Here is a 17,780-nt window from a genome sequence, read left to right on the forward strand (position 1 = left end):
ATAATGGTGATATAAGTAAGCAATTACAAAATGAAGCAAAAGGATCATTTATTTCAGGAAAAACTACAATTGAAAGTAGGTTCTAGTACCCTGTTGGGCCAACTCTAGCATGAATACACAATGTAATACAGGTGCTGTATGGTGTCCTGCAGCATCTCAGTTCACAGTTGCTGTAAGCAGTTCTCTAGTTTGGCCAAACTCCTAGGCTGTCCAACTTGGCATCCCAGTGATCCCAGACATGTTTGACTGGTGACAAATGAGGACTGGACTGTCCAGTGAAGTGTGACAATGTGTAAAGGCAGTCCTGTGACACTCTTGCTGTGTGTGGTCAAGCATTGGTCTGTCAGAAAATGGCTCTTAGAAGCTTGCCATGATAGGCAACACATGTGGCTGAAGGATGTCATTAACATACTGCTGGATGGGCTGTCATGATCCCTTGAATCACAATTAGAGATTTGTATGTGATGGCACCCACACCATTACACCAGCTCTGGAGGCACACTCCCATCCAAAATGTAGGCAAGATGGAGGTGTTCACCATGGGGCCTCCAAACACAAACATGGCCGTTGTCAGTGACTAAATTGAATCTGCATTCATTGCTGTAGACAATCTCCTTCCATTCCGTTATGGTCCAATCCTGGGTTTAGAGTGGTGTCAGGAGCAACACCACTCCAAATAAGACTGTTGCAATACCAAATATTCCTCACTCAGGCACCCTTGAAAGGTGTGGACTGACACAGGATCCTGTAATGATATGGCCTTGTGTGCATGCTTGTTGAAGGACTAGGAAGTCTGCTGAGGATGTCCTGAGCCTAGGTGCCATGTGTGTGAACTCTCTCTTCCACTAGTCTCAACACCTCCTCACAGTATTGCTGGAATAGTCTAGGTGGCAGGCTATTCGGCAAGATGATCACCCTGCTTCTCTCATCATGATGATCCTTTACTTCTAAAACTCATTTAGATGTTCATATGGTCTTCAGTTGTGATATAAGAGCATCTCTAATGATACAGTATCCTTCTGCAACAGGTGAACTAGACAGGATGCCTTTGCATGCTTTTTTTATAGGCCAAGGGGGATTCACTTTAACACCCTCTGCTGGTATTACACAATGGATCATCACACATCACACTATAACTCTAATCATTTTCATATCTGTTTGAGACTTATCTGCATGCCAAGTTTTGCAACGATATGACAACTCCTTGATGTGCTAATTTTTATGGCAATGAGTGTGTTTGTAATAATCCAAACAACTACCGGATTACATTAGGTTATTTTTCCACAATTATTTTAAATTAATTTCTAGTGACAAATTATTTAAAAATTAAATAAAAATAATTGCAGAAAAGTAGCCTGATGTAATCTGGTAGTTGTTTGGTGTGCTTATTTCCTTCAAAAGCCATTTAATTAACAGTTAGCACTACTGCATAATTATGCAGAAAATGAAACAAGTTGTGAATTGAAAGTAGTCAGAAATGGTCGCCAGTCATTTTGTTATACAACAATGCATAGTCCCATGTTGCAAACATTGTCAAATAAACATTACTGAAGTTCAGGTGGAAAATTCTGAAACATCCCTCCTACAGCCCAGCCACACCAAGTGATTTTCTTATCTTTGGCCCTTTAAAGAAAGTGCTTTGAGGTAAAAGTTCCAATCAGATAACAAAGCTAAAAAAGAATTTCAAGACTAGTTTGCAACACAGCCAAAGCTCATCTATGAGAAGGTCACTGACTGTTTGTTTGATATCATAGTGAGATAAGTACTTGTGCAATTTTGATAATTATGCATTCATTTTATACCTATAAGCCACTAGATCAAGTCTTCTATGTTTAAATCAGTGATTCTCAAACTTTTTCGATCCACCGCCCCCCTTTGTCTGTAAAGTTATACCCAACGCTCCCTAACTCATTTTCTCTTGTGTGAGAAAGAATCTCACACTTTGTGCCCTTACCGTACATTGTTCTCAACATCTGGAAACCATTAAACGCAATGTTTCCTCTTATCGGTTTAACAGAGGAAAGGGAACGGCTGTCAATGACCCCAACTTTTGCCTTTGGTCACCGTTCAGTACCCTGCCTCCAGTGCCCCCCTAGATTTACTCACTGCCCACAAGGGGGCGTTATCGACCACTTTGAGAAACGCTGGTTTAAATGAATGCCCCTTATATTAACAAAAACAAATATCTGTATGTAATTACAATTAGAAAAATTAAAAATATATAAATAGTAACAATTTCAATACCTGTATTTAAAATAGAGGAGTATATTTTGTGAACATCAAAATTAAACACAATTATAACATTGATAGTGTTTACAGGAACAGTTTACTTTTGAACATCAGATTGACTAAAATCAATTAGAAAATAAAATGATATTAAATATATCAATTTTAAAATGTAAAATCACTATTAAAACTATTTAAAATAAAAACAAAAATTAAAATAAAATAAATTAATTTTATGAAAATATAGAACTAATTCTAATAAAGTAATTCAAATGATATAAAAGTAAAACAATTTTTTTGTTTAAATACATTAAATAAGACTTAAGTGAAAAACAATTATGGAATTAAAAGCTGCTTGATCGATCAGTTTCATTTGATAGAAACATTTGAAATTTTTATTCTCATCTTTGGTTCTTGTTTACAGTGATAGAACTACAATATCACAAAGTACTTGGCTGTACTAGGGCCTGAAATATGTCAATCAAAACACCTATGACTCATGGTTAAACAATTGTTTTGATCATGGTTGGGTGATTATTTTTCAGTCAAGGGCTAAAGTCTTGTTTGGAGGGAAATGGGGTTGGGAGGGAGAGGAGCCCACATTAAGGTTGGTTCATGCTAAGATGGAAAATGACAAGATGTTAAAAAGATTCATACAGTAATAAATGCACTCCTATTCATACTACCATACAACTGCTTGTTGCTTGATGAGTGTATAGTCACTTAGACAAGCAGAATTAATTGTTGGATAGGGTTTTAGCTTAAATAAAAAATTGATACTATGATAATGCTAATTGTAGCAAATTATCAGCATTTAGTTTTAAATAGTTTTTCATTGAAATTTAGGAATGTAATAAGCCTAAAAAGGGAATTTGAAAGAAAGTTATATTTTGGAAAGGGAGAAATTAGAATATTACAATAACTGAATTGCAGAAATGATTAAATGATCATACAAGTCAAAAATTATGTGGAGGTGACCAATATTCATGTTCTCTTATCATTTTAATTAATATTTCACTGTTAATATGATGCCTTAGTTTGGTGGCCTAAGGTTGTTTTGTAAAGATTGACAGACAAAGTTACAATGTTTGCAGCATACTGCATAGATACTGGCATTTGTGGGGGATGGCTAGTAGATTAGGGACAATCAAAATAAATGAGCACTCTGTGAAGATAGTAAAGACCATCATGTACTGGGGTGCACTTGACTTCTGTCATGCATGGGAACAACATATTAAGTATATCAGTAGATGCATGGGACTCATCTTTCAGACTTTTGCTCGAGTTCCAAGAGCATCTGGGGACTAGGGGCTGAAGCCCTGAGTTCTTGAGTCCAATAACCACCACAGCATCAAGTGGACTAGATCATATCAAGGAATTCTTGGTAATGAATATGCTGATGGGGTGGCTAAGGCAGTTGCCTTTCCCCCCCAATATCATATAACAGGATCAGTATGGATGCTCTGAAGAGTCTGCTGCAAAATGAATTGGTTACCATGTGGCAAAGGGAATGGGACAATCAAAGATTCTAGTACCTACCAGTTTTTCCTAATATCAGGATCAGGCTAAACAACATATGGTTTGCACCAAGTCATCAAATTACACAGTTCATCACAAACCATAGGAGGTTCTACATAGAGCAAATATGAATAAAACATAGTAATACATAAAATGTAGTATTTTAAGCACAGAAGACATGCATTTCTTTGCGATTTTCTATGAAGGAAGAAGAAAATGACCATCAGAGTAATGTGTCAATGTGTTTCTTCATCAAAACATCATCAAAATGTTTGTTTCTATGAAGAAAGGAAGAAAATTGCAAAGAAAATGTGCCTATTCAATTCTTTTCTAATCAACAAAATGGAGGAATATCTATACATGGTGTCTGACCCGGTAGAGTTGATTCACAGATTAAACACCTTTGGCAACTGGAGGACATCTACTTCACAGTGTGTGACTTTGAATCCATGTTCCCTTCTATTTGTATAGAGCTGTGTTTTTGTGAATTGCAGGACTTTTTCATTTGTAGTATCAATGATTCTTCCAGACAGGTTTCCAACTTTTAGGAATTAGCACATCTTATGTGTCATGCAGCCTTTTTTGTGTTTTCATGTTTTGTGTTCTTTCCTCCAGGGAAGAGGGGTATCCATGGGTAATCCCATCTCAGGAATGCTCTGTAAATTGGTGGTCAGGCACCTTGAACAACAAGTCTTACCTGGTGTTAATGATAACATTATGTTATACACAAGGCATGTGGATGATGTGTTAATTATTTGTAGAAAAACACCGAACTTGTCTGTGTTCATCAAGGCTTTTAACATTTGTGACCTCTCTTTGTGGATGGAATAACAAAACTGCACCGGTGTATACTTTCTTTGTCAATACGATGATTTTCACACTGTGCCAAATACTGTATAAATTAAAATGGAGAAGGCACTGTCCGCTATCCTAGCAAAACTCGTTATGAGAGAGGTTGAGCATAGAACGTTCAATTCCCCGCTTACCATCCACTACCTGCGGCTGTATCTACGGTACATTGACGACATTCTCATAGCGTGGGAAGACACAGATGAGACATTTTTCAACTTTATGCAGCAACTCTTGAGCATATATCCTTCTATCAACTTTACTTGGGAGAAAGAAAACAACGCTGCAATAACGTTCTTAGACTTGCATATACGCAAGTCTCTGGAAGGACCACAATTCTCAGTTCACCACAAGTCTAGCATAGCACCACACATTATCTCAGCAGAGGCCTTTCAGCCTTCGCAATATGTTAATACTGCCATTGCCTCCCTCATCAGAAGGGCTTTTTTACTATCTTCTTTGCAAGAGCTGGTAAATATTGAGCTAGACAACATCAGTTTGGCAGTACACACTGCTGGATTTTCATGTGCTAAATTTACACATGCTCAATAGGGTAAATAAATAAAAAAAAAATCGCTGTTTCCAAGCACTACACTATGCAGAAAGAGGGAGTTTTCTCTGGTCCAAATGTCGTTACCATACCTTGGACCCCTCTCTATACGTATCTGCAGAATTTTTAAGCAGCGCAATCTTGTCCTACCATTAACCCCACTTCGAAACCTATGCAAGCTCATTTGCAACAATAGAGACAAGTTTTCCACTCTTGAGAAGTCAGGGGTCTATGCTGTTCCTCTGGAAAATCTTGCTACAGGAGCAAACACAAGATATATCGGGGCAACTACTAGAATGCTTGCCAGCTGCTTTGCGGAGCACCAAGAGGATGTTGTGAGGGGTAAGCATACCACAGAACTCACAAAAAAGATACTTGAGTAGGGTTACAACCCACTATAGTCCCAAGTGAGTATGCTCAAGAGCTGCAAAGTTCAATAAATTGTTTTCATATGGGAATCCCTCCTTACTACCACCTTAGATGCATGCAACACTCCTACCCTAGATCTGACCAGTGTATGGGTCACACTGTACAAGCAATTAAACAACTGTGAACATTCTCCTGCACATGTATAGTGTGTGCCTGGATCCGCGTATGTGTCACTTCACATGTCGCGGAGCTTATTGCTCATTCTGCTTTTCGAATACATTTGAATATTTGTTTCATGTTCTTAATGGCTTTGAAAAAAGTTCTAACTTAAATTTTAAGTGTTCTATTCTACATCGGATCATTTCCGTTCAATTTTTAGTAAATCTCCGTATTTGCCTGATGACGACTATAGGTTCGTCGAAAGTATTTGCGATAAAAAACGTACATGTAACGCCGAACTCAGTGCCTTCTCCATTTTAATTTGTATACTTTCTTGACATAGACATTACATTACAAGGCCAGCAGAAAGAAAGATGTTTCATAAGTCCTCATATCTCTGCTCTTCATCCATGCTAAATCACATGATCCTTACAATTATAAGATCTCCGCTTTTAAAGCCCTGGTTAGAAGGGCTTACTCATTGTTCTACGGCAGAAAATAGGAAAATAGAGTTGGATTATATTTCAAGTGTAGCCAGGCAGCATGGATACCCGGCATACCTCATCAATGCTCTTGTGTTTTGCCAGGAGCATCTGGTGGATACATTACAATCAAAGGATGAGCCCTTTTTTGCCTGTTACTTATAATAAGTTCCTGGCCAACATCTAAAAAGAAATATCATGCTTTAAGAGTAACGGGATTGCATACAGGAGATCTCCTACTGCTTTCTCTAGTATTAAGAATGATATGCCCACCAGTGGCTGAGCAATTCTGTTGCTAAACACTGCGTGTTCAGTCGCGGATTCGAACCGTGCCACGGGCTGACCACATGGAGTTTTCCAGGTTTTCTCCACGTTTGTAACACCTGAATAGGGGCCAGTTTCCCTTACAAGATCTCCTGGAAGGCATTTCCCCTCCTGTAACATTGTGCACCAGAGAAGGCAATGGGGAACCACTCTGGTTGTAACTTCTCCCAGGATACACCTTGGCGCCTTACTAACCACTTATTAACCGACATCAGGATTTCTGATATGGCAGGCAGAGAGAGAGAGTAATCATAAGGAACAATTGGACTGGAATTGTATCCCCGGAGTCTATATTATCCCTCTGAATGATCATAGGGTGGGCCATCCACATGAATATATTGGAGTTACTGCATGGGGTCTAAAAATGAGGATCAAGTAGCATATATATATGATTCAGAAAGGTCTATCCACTACCACATTGGCTGCTTTTGCTGGTGATAATGATGTCCAGGTTGAATTTGACAAGACCCAATTACTACACAATGTTGTGATGACCCTGCCAACCTGAAATATCTTGAACAATTTGAAATATTTAAAGCATTTAGGAGGTGACAACAGTTAATTTTAAAGAAATGGACTCTCTACCAGCTGCATGGGGGCATGCTTTGATGTGCCATGAAGCTTGGTCGGGTTTAGTTTTTATTTTTAATATAAATCCAGAGGCCACTTTGAAATCTGATTTAATTTCATTTAATGCAACATTGAGCAAGCACATATCTTCACAATGTGCAACTTTTTAAAAATGGAATATATGATCTTTGGACAAATTGTCTACTCCTGATACTCATTTTAGCTCCGTCACTATGTATTCTTTTTCTGAGACTGCAGCTACCATATATGATAAAGCAGCCTTACTGCAAATTATAATTTTCTATGGATTTCCATGGACTTATAACCAAAGGTTACAAGTTCCTATAGCACGATATGATATTGTAACATTTATTGGAAAAGTACTATGAAACGTAAACATTAATCTTCACAAAGTGTGTGCAGATGACCAAGAAATGCATGTCTTCATTACTTAAACATTACAGTTTATGTATTACTATGTTGTATTCATGTTTGCTATATTCTGAGTTAAGTGCTTCTCATTATTTTAATTGTTGTTGCATGAGGTATTCCTGTTACAACTCTGCGAATTTCTTATATAAATTGTATTTTATATAAGGGGAAGTCAAACGAAAACGAGACACACTATATAACGAGTGTGGTGCAGAAGTTGGTAACGCAGGTAGGTGTGTGTATAGAAGTGCCCTTTATTGGAAATCAGTTAGGAACAGCGCAAACATTCACCACTATGCCATTTGTCTGTTAGATGTGCTCGAAGTGAGGTCAGTGAGTTGTGTGTGCATCTGACATCATTATGGAGGTTGGGAAAGAGAAACAGCAAGGTGACTTTCTAGAACACGGTGCCACAATTAATGCACAGCGGTATGTGGAAAATTTGCAAAAATTGAAGCATGCTATCAAGTCCAAATGCCCGGGAATGATGATAGACGGCATCATTCTGTTGCAGGATAATGCCTGCCCACATGTTGCCAATGTTGTTTTGACTAGGCTGCAGAAGTTTCTCTGGGAAGCTCTTACACATCTTCCATACAGTCCTGATCTCTCCCCATGTGATTTCCATATTTTTGGAGCCCTGAAGAAAGACATTCATGGCTGTCAATTTGCTTCAGATGAAGAGGTGCATGCCTGAGTACAAACATGGTTCCGTAGGCAACTGCAAACATTTTTCCATGAAGGCATTGACTGTCTTGTCTCACAGTGGGATAAATGTATTAACAGTTATGGCAATTTCTTTTGAAATAATAAACAGTTTACTTACTTCTTTCCCATCTTTCTTGTTTTCAGTTGACTGCCCCTTATATAGATCCAAGTGTTGATTGTATCCAAGTGTCTAGTTGTGCCTTGTGGTGCTGGGCATTTACATCGAGCATAATAAAGAAAAGAAATGGGAAAAAGTAGGTTAGGGGCTGTCCATAAATGATGTCCACACTGGAACGGAGGAGGAGGTTAGGACAAGTCAGACAAGGGGAGGGGAAGGGTTGAACTTCAATGGATGTCCATTTTATTTCATTAAATTTTATACAGTTTATGCATTTTATTATTCATAAAGTGATAAAGGTTTCAAGGGGGCTTTTGTTGGATGTCAGAAGAGGGGAGGGGTTACGGAAACTTGAACAAATTGGGACAATGGGGGAGAGGGAGTAAAAATTTCAAGAAAAATATGGATGTAATTTATGGACAGTTCCTTAGGAGTGGATAGGATCCCCATTGTTTCAAGCAGAAGTGCTAGCTATTTGGTGTGTTTGCACTATTTTAGGTAGAGGTCTTTTTAATGAGTATCTATATTGTTTCTTATACTTGTATGTAGTCTGGCTTTAAAGGCACTTGATTTCTGTCAGATTACTTTAACACTTGCTCAGGAGTACTGTTTTCACCTCAATGAGCTAACCATAATAGTATCTTTTTTGTGTGGATGCCAGGACATCATGATATCACTGGCAATATAAGTTCTCTTAGTCTAAATATTTGAAATGAGAAAATAAATGCTATCTGATTAAAACCTGAGGTAGGCTTCTTCTAAAAGGATTCAAAAATGTTTGTTTTAATAAAAATATATGGTGTTGGAAAAGGTATGGTTTATTTTAAACTGGTTCCAGTTTTAATAGAAGTTAGACTTTTGAAGTACTGACTTATTGGCCAAACAGGGAACTTTACAACCTTTGTGGTGCCTGAACAGCTCTTGATATTTCCTATAATACTTTTTTCAGTTATCAAAGAATGGACTACCTCCAATCATTAAAAGCATTAGAAATCAACTCTTGATTTAATGCAAGACATTTCTGATCATGCCTGCTCTCTGGGAAAACTAGATTTCTTATTTTTTTTTTTAACAGGAATCATATTTGCCTTTTGGTCAGTATTGTGACTGGTTTTGGTCACTTTTGCTCCACAGCTTTTGCCCACTTTTTCAGATCTGCTGAGGTGACTCCTCAGCATCTCATTTGTGTGTGCAGATTTGGGATCAGGCAGACTTGTTCATTTGGATTCTCCTTTTTTTTAAATCCTAGTGATGTCTGAGCTTTTCCTTCAAAGATCTACTGTCTTTTTTAAAAGAGATTAGACTTCTAAAGAACCTCTTGTGGGAGCACAAACTTTTTAAGTCATGGTGCATTTGATCTACCATCACCTGCCTGAACAATATGAAGCTATCTGAAGAGATTTGTTCATCAAAGCAATGTTCCTGAATCAAGCTGTCCTAAAAAAGCATAATTTCACATGTGCAATGATTCCACAGATCAGTTGCATTCCACATTAGATGTTTTGTGCAGCAATTCAGGTTAAGAGCATAGACACGGAGGACACAAAGCTGTATCTTTGATGTACAGGCATTTTAAAAGTAAGAATTAATTTGTCATAAGGCAATAACAATTTATTGTAACACAAAATCCTTGTTTTTACAATGAAAATATGTCAAACTATTTTTCAACTTAATCCCTGTTGACATCCAAGCATTTGATTCATTGAAGAACTCTGCTGCCTGTTCTTTGAACCAGTCAATAGTTTTGGGCACATGATCACTTTTCACGAGTCTACTGCTCAAAATATCTTTAATTTCAGGAAAAGATGAAATTCAGAAGACACAAGGTCCAGACTGTACAAAAGATGTATTTCAAGGCATTATTGGATGTGGACCAAGTTTAATTCATTCCAAGACTGAGCTGGTAACTCAAAAAACTTATCTCAAATCTATTTTTCCCATTGAAATTAATGAAAATATTTCTGATCTGTTCCATGCCTCTAAAACTCACCACTATTTTTTATTTGTGGGTATCTTACAAGCAAAAACATGTGAATAAACAAGAAATGTAGTTTACAAACAATGAAATAAAAGAGAAAAAACAAATTGTAAAAAAATAAACTGTACTAATGTAACAACTCTAAATTATATATTTTGTTAGCACTCTGTAAGAAAAAGATTCCACAAGAAAATAACGAAAAAATGTAAATGAGTAAGAAGTGCAGTACAATGTAACATCACCCCAAGAAGGATAAAAGTCTCAAGGAAGCAGTCCTTGGAGAGGTGGCGCTGTAGCTAGCAAGGAATGACAGTGCCCCATGGGTTACAAACATACTAAGATTAAATAAATTGTCATTGTTTATAAATAATGAATATATTGATTTTTCAATAGAAAAGTGTTATTGGTGTAACTCAAAAGAATTCTCTAATAAACCTTTTAAAAGCCTGTAGAAAATTTACTGAAATTCGACAATCATATAGTATTATAAAAATATTACAATTAAATCAATCTCAAGATTACTGAATTAAATTAAATAGTTCAACAAAATATCAAATGCACAAAGTAAATACTTTTTTAGAAGAATGACTGATGAAAAAATAACTAAATAAGTGTGAAATTTGTTAAAGTATCAATCTAGTTAATTAGTTGAGACACAACTAGATATTATATATATTATGTAAAAAGTGATCTAAGAACATTAGCTTATAATGTATTGAAAATGTATACAGGCAGTTTTCTACTTACGTACATTTGAAGTTATGAACAAAGCCGACAGATGGTGGATTAACATGAGCATGAGAGGTAGGTGAGAGGCTCTTAGTTGAATTTGGACTGTAGTCATGTGTCAATCGTGTGTGGTGTCATTTGTTTACTATTAAAGTGCAGTTGGTTATTTTTTATATACAGTCAAGTTTATTTTTGAACTTTTACATTAAAAACATTTACAGTACATACATATGTACATTTGTAGTTGTTTTAAATGAGTAATTTTAATAAATAATGTACATGTGATTGATTTGAATTTATACCTTCCTTTAACAATCTTAATTCAACATTATTCTAGTAGCCTAAACATTACATAATTGTAAAAACAATGTTGTATTTAAGTTTTGCTCCAAACACATTGTCTTTTCGAGTTACGAACTTTTCGACTTGCGAACGACTGCTACAAACAGATTAAGTTCGTAAGTAGAGTTTTATTACAGTAAGTTTTATGACTTACTGTATATGTGAATAAAATGACTAAATTGTATCTCAAAGATAATTAATGTAGATCCTAATTTGTGAAAATATAAAAATTCTAATGTAACTTACAGAAAAGAGATAGCATTGTAATTAATGTGGAAAAGAAACTTGTATACTCCCCTGTAACAAGGCTTGCCTTTATTACAATAAAGTAATTATTATAATAAAATTTATCAGTATTTTTTAATACAGTACAATCACTTAAAATTCATATTTAGTTTATTTTTTTTAAAGTTTCCAGTTTTTTTCTATTTATAGATTTTGTTAATTTGTAATGCACTATTTTTATTTTTGCAATAATTATTTAAAAATGTATTTGAGATCTCCAAACAATCATTAACAAAATATCTGCATAAGAATGATCATCAAAACACACATCTTGTTGCTGCCATAGATCTGTGATTAAATAATCAACAGTAGCTTTACAAAATGACATTGATTTTCTATTTTTAAAAATAGTTTCTAAATCTGAATTAGTAATTTTTTTTAAAGTGCATAATTATATACAATAGCATTTATTACACAATAGTTGTAAATATAACAAGCAATTATTTGTTATGAAAAGGTCACAATTCCGGGTGCAATTTTTAATAATATTCTTAATTATTAAATTTAAAATATATGTTCTCCACCTCAAATTTATAGTGTCTTGCCCTTGTAAATCATACTTTTCATTTAGCAATCGAGTCACGCCAGCCATCTATCTAACTCTTTTCAGGGGGAAATTTTTAATTGAATTCATATGACTTCTGGCCTAGATCGAAAGTTTGTATATGGTTAATTGGGACCAACCTGCACCTAAGCTTTCCATATCTGGTCTTGAATTTCATCTATCTAATACTGTTCTCAAGATTAAGGAAGGACAGAAACAGCCAGATGAATAACAGTGGGAATTTATAGGTCCGTAATTTCTTCAAATTGCAGCCCAACATCTATCTCTGTTCATAGTACAAATTAATTTATTATTTGAATTTCACTCCAATTCTTTATTGACTGTGAGAATGTTTTTGCATAAAAATCAATTTTTTAAACATTGAATGCACACAATAGCCTTGTAAATATGACAAAACTGGCAGGCAGCCATAAACACAGTATAGAGAGAGTTATTACAAACTTTTTAAATAAAATGCAAATACTATAATAATTTTTTGGTAATTGTATTTTTTGAAAAAACTTCTGTATATGTATGTTAAGTATAATTTAATACATTCTGTAATTTCTTACATAATTTTTTGTCATTATATTTAATAAAATAGGACTAAAGAGAGGCATTAAGCCCAAAATGCAAAGCTTTTCTAAATTATAGAAAATAAATATACTTTTTCTACTTTTTCCATCAAAAAAGAGTTCCTGTGTGATTTGTTCTTAACAGCAACCTTGTGCTAATTCCAAAGGAAATACAACTAATTGAGAGAATAGTAAGCAATCAAATACTAAAAATACTAAAAATAGTATGAATTGCAAGATCCAGCAAACACCAAAGAGATGGAAGAAGAATTGAACAAGCTATTAACAGATGTCTGGTACCTAAAAATCAAAACTCAAATATTTTAAACAACTTTTAATCACATTATTCAGGATAAACTGATGATAAACACATTCAAAATTGTAAATACAATAAATATTAAAGCCAAATGATTGCTGGATTATATTGGGCTATATTAGTACTATTATTATTAATAACAGTAGTAATAATAACATAGCTCATATAATCTGGCATTTGTTTGGCTTAATATATAACTATTGGGTTTAAGATATTTATATTTGTAAATACAATACATCATTGTAAGCAGATTTCTATCAATACATTTAATAAAATCTACTTACCTTAGCATGCTAAGGTAATCTTTCCTTGAGACTGCCCTTATCCATTTTAATTTTATTGCTTCTGTTTGTGACTTTTTGTCCATTTGAATAAATTCCCCTACAGCCAATCATACAACATTAGGCATGTTAAACCAGATCAAACATATTCAAACTTAGACACTGTGCTCTGAAATTCAAAAGCTGCTTTTCTTCTGATGTCACCAGGTTTAGATGACATAGCATTTAGAATTTGTACAGTATATCTAGGTGGTGTTGGCTTAAACCATATATAATATACGTTAAAAAAATTACAATATTAATTAACTAATTCTAAATTCCATCATGATATAAGCAAAATAAATATTGATAGATTTGACTTCATTCCTAATTTTAATTAAATTTGTGTCAGATTTCTTGATTCAATACTTGTTTAAGTTTGTCTTTAACGGGTTTTAAAATCTATTGTGGCTGCACGCCATGTTTATTGTAATTATTAATTTAAGTTAGTTTTAGTTTTCTTTGCTCTTTATCTCTTTTTCCTTTTAGAACCTTCCTTTATAATCCTTTCCCTTGGGTGGGATAACCAGTTCCAAGAAATAAGGTTAACAAAGGAGGGAATAAAACCCTGAGACCAGAAAGACAGCAGGCAAGAAATTCTTTGGCCAAGACTGGGAAGCATACAGACATGGTGGAGAGCACTCTGAGTGGCATTAGTAATGACCGGAGATACCAAAAAGAAGTCTAGAGAGAGGACCCTGTCTTAAAGTAGTGACAACGAGGCAATGTGAGAAAAGAAAAAGGGCTAAGTATAAGAAAGGAAGACAACGACAGTATTTTATTGAAGACTTGTGGCATCCCACCCAACAATAGGCATAGTGATATCACAAAAAAGGAAACCCCGGGTATCCCTACTTCTATTATATATTAATTCTTATATCTCCTTAAATCCATCCTTTTCTGTCCTTAGTAGTAAGTTAGTATATCAGTTAGTTTTAAGGTTTGAGCCTGATCATATTGTTGTGATCGAGAATATATATATTGGATGTACTAACTTAATGTTTGTGCTGTAATTTTTTTCAATATAATATTGTACCATGATGTTGGGATCCCTAATAAGAATCTGTATTCAAATGCAAAATTATCTGTGAAAATATATTGTCTTATTGTTGTCATATCTTGTCTAGCCTTGTGGTTAATTCTAATTTTGCATGAACATCACACTGTCAAAGGCAGAAACTTAAGATGACTTAATGACAGAGGTATAGCACATGTGTATACTTTTTGTTAATCTCACAGGTTCCACTTTAGATAGGATATTCTGTGAAAAAATTTGGCAATATCAAAATGTAAAAAGGTGGAAAACTGCAGATAAGTTTCTGTCAAAAGAAAGTCACTCTCTCAAGTTTTGCTATATTATAATAACTTGTAGTAACATGTAGCAAAATAACTAATCAAGAACAAAATGAAGTCAGGTTCTCCCACACAAACTAAGTGATTTTAATAATTTTACAGCCAACAGTTCATCTTTGTTTAAATTATGAAAGAAAAATGTAAATTAATACAAATTTATGGAAAGTCAGAAAAGCAGCATTTCTTTGTGTACAAAATGTCTTAAGATATGCAGTACCCAAACTATTTTGAGTTGTTCCTTGGGTATCTCATCTTATCCAAATTCTGATTTTATTAACTCTGGCATTAAAAGGATACGTTAAACAATTATAAAATTTTGTAGCTTAAAAATTTATTAATTATGATTATTGTTAAGGTGACCAACTTTTTTATAATGAAAAGGAGGACACATAAATTGAAGGAAAAAATATTGTAAATAAAACATTTTATTCATTGCAATAATAATACACTATAATAATCTCTACTGCATGCGAAGTAGCGTAGCTAGCATGGGTGACACCTGGAGCGGATATCCTGGTGTCACCCCAAGTCATACCGTAGGTGTCACCCTTCTTAACTGTTTTATAAAACAGTATTAGATTATTGAATTGTAATATGCCCGCACTCGAGCAAACTTGAACGCTATATCGAATAAGCAATATCATTGCATAGGTTTATATTGACTAGCAATGAATCCGTTGACTGTTTTTTTTTTCTCTTTTCTTTTTCTTTTCTTTTTTTAGTCATGGGTTGTTGAGTCAGTCAAATTTTCCATGACTTAATGTTAAAGCACATTGTGAAGGTTTATTTTGCGACTTATTTTTTCACAGTCAGGTATCGAGGGAGGACAGAACTTACAAAAGGAGGACGGTTGGTCACCTTATTATTGTAATTAATTAATATGTGATCCATCCAGTATTATTGCCTGTTAACACCTTTACCAATACTTAGCATATGATTAAAGTAAGAAATGCCAGCAATTGAAACTACAGTGAAACCCTGTTTATCCAAATTTCTGGTTTATCCAGAATAAGAAAGACAGACACACAGAAAACCTATATATGCAAAAAAAATCAAAGTACTGACTTGTAAGTAATACATTCTTGCCTGAGTATAGTGTTACCACCTGTCCAGTTTTCACCCGGACAGTCTGGGAATTGACTCACTGTCCGGGTGAACTATTAATTTTGCCTGGGAATTTTGTAGAAATTGTGAAATTATGATAAAACAAAGTTCTTGCAAATATTGTTATAAATTTACACCAATTGAACAATGAAAGACCTCACACTCATTGAAACTCATCTGCCATTCCACCATGTTACTTTGTTTATGCCGACGTGTGACGCGCGACCTGCCTCTTGACCTTTTATTTTTCTTGTTTGCTTGTATGTTACTCCTACGCAAGTCCCTAGTCCCTAACTGCAACTGACTTAGAACCAGCATGCACATTATTCTTCGCATTGTAAAATGACATTGCACATGCGTCAGGAACTTCTGTTCGAACAAACCTAACCTACCGTCCGGGTCAGCGATCTTGTAAAGGTGGCAACACTACCGGAGTATAATGTTGCAGCTATAAGAATACTGTGGGGAAGTACTAGATCTTTAGAGTATTCCCCATGCAGGAACAAAACAAAAAGAAACTTCAAAGAAATAAATCACACACTCTATGACTCCAATGCAAGGAACTTAAAGTTTATTTTAGTCCTTCCAATCACTACTCTGTCCCTTTGCTATAACAGACACTAAAACAAAAGAAACAACACACACAAAAAAACAATCTCGCAACTCTATCGTCTACACGTTGTCTCTCTATTCTTTCTTTCGAAAAAAGTCCCTTCTTCCGTTGAGCATGCGCAATCTCCCTCTCTCTCTCTTTTTTTTCTTCCGAAAACGCGGCCCATCCTTTCTTTACCCTGCGGCCCACCTCAAGGATCATGCAATAGAACACGTGAATCACATATCTCCCCTTCTCCCATTAACTTTTACAACAGGAAGCTTTTACGCTATGAGGGCCTCTCCCTTCTTTACACCGTGAACCACCCAAGGGGTTGGTTACGAGCTGATTAGGCAACAGAACACGTGGTCTGAAGACCACAATCCATTACATCATCAACTGCCGTAAATAATCGGGCTATAAACGATTAAAGATTATAAATAAGTCTTTAATCGTTTATAGCCTGATTATTTACGGCAGTTGATGATGTAATGGATTAAAAGAAGCTTTAAAAATACCTGGAAAAAATAAATAAATACAGTTGAATCTCATTTTAACAGATTGCTCGGGTCACCAAAAATTATCTATTGTTCCAAGAATCTGTTATATAGCAAACAATGGATTTCCCACCCACCCAGGAAAATATTTTTATTTAACCCCTACACATAAGAAATACCTGTACTTGAAATTATTCATTCTCTTGAGATCTCTATTCTATAGAAACATATATTACATGATCATATATCATGCTGTACATGTGTACAACAAAGCTGATGGTAACTGCATATACTGTAAGCACAAAAAGAGGTAAATTACATATGCTCACTAGCATTTTGCTTGACGTTAATTTTGTTAAAAACTCGTCCATTTTGGTTTGCTTTGATGCAGATTTTTTGCCTATTGAATACATCAACCACTTAATATTAGCAATGTCATGTGCAGTACAACCTATTCATTTATGCTGAAACTCATCAGGAGAGTCTTCATGACTTGGAAAGACCCCATGACCTCACTAAATTTCGATACTACACTTGACCAGCATCAGAATGTTCACCAGGTGGCTCCTCCTTAATTGTATCAGCCTGATGATTCTCTTTGTATAATTCTTCAATTATACGTAAGATATCCCAGATGTAACAAGTGCATCATCAATCTCTACAAATTTCTGGAAACACTGAAACAAATGCAAAGTTTACAATAGATGGGGCTATAAAAAAATCTGTTATTTCAAGTTACAGATTCACTAAAAGGAGTAAAATTACATTAATTTGGTGGGACCTGAGAAAAAAAATCTGTTATTCTGAAAAATCAGTTGTTGGCAATCCATTAAAATGAGA

At 35.0% G+C, this 17,780-nt stretch overlaps 1 long non-coding RNA gene across 3 annotated transcripts in view; it reads right to left on the reverse strand.

Moving 5' to 3' along the window:
• LOC136979557 (uncharacterized) overlaps window positions 1–17,780 on the reverse strand; it is a 65,826-nt gene that overhangs the window by 25,453 nt on the left and 22,593 nt on the right. For 2 of the 3 annotated variants that reach the window (XR_010881402.1, XR_010881400.1), the window contains exon 3: window positions 2,245–2,348. The exons of the other annotated variant lie outside the window; for it this stretch is intronic. This is a non-coding gene — a long non-coding RNA (uncharacterized lncRNA). The remainder of the gene's footprint in view (window positions 1–2,244; window positions 2,349–17,780) is intronic. 3 annotated transcript variants of the gene reach the window in all.

This window comes from Centruroides vittatus, unplaced genomic scaffold (genome assembly GCF_030686945.1).
Source record: "Centruroides vittatus isolate TY-2023 unplaced genomic scaffold, ASM3068694v2 contig_628, whole genome shotgun sequence".
Classification (NCBI taxonomy): Eukaryota; Metazoa; Arthropoda; class Arachnida; order Scorpiones; family Buthidae; genus Centruroides; species Centruroides vittatus.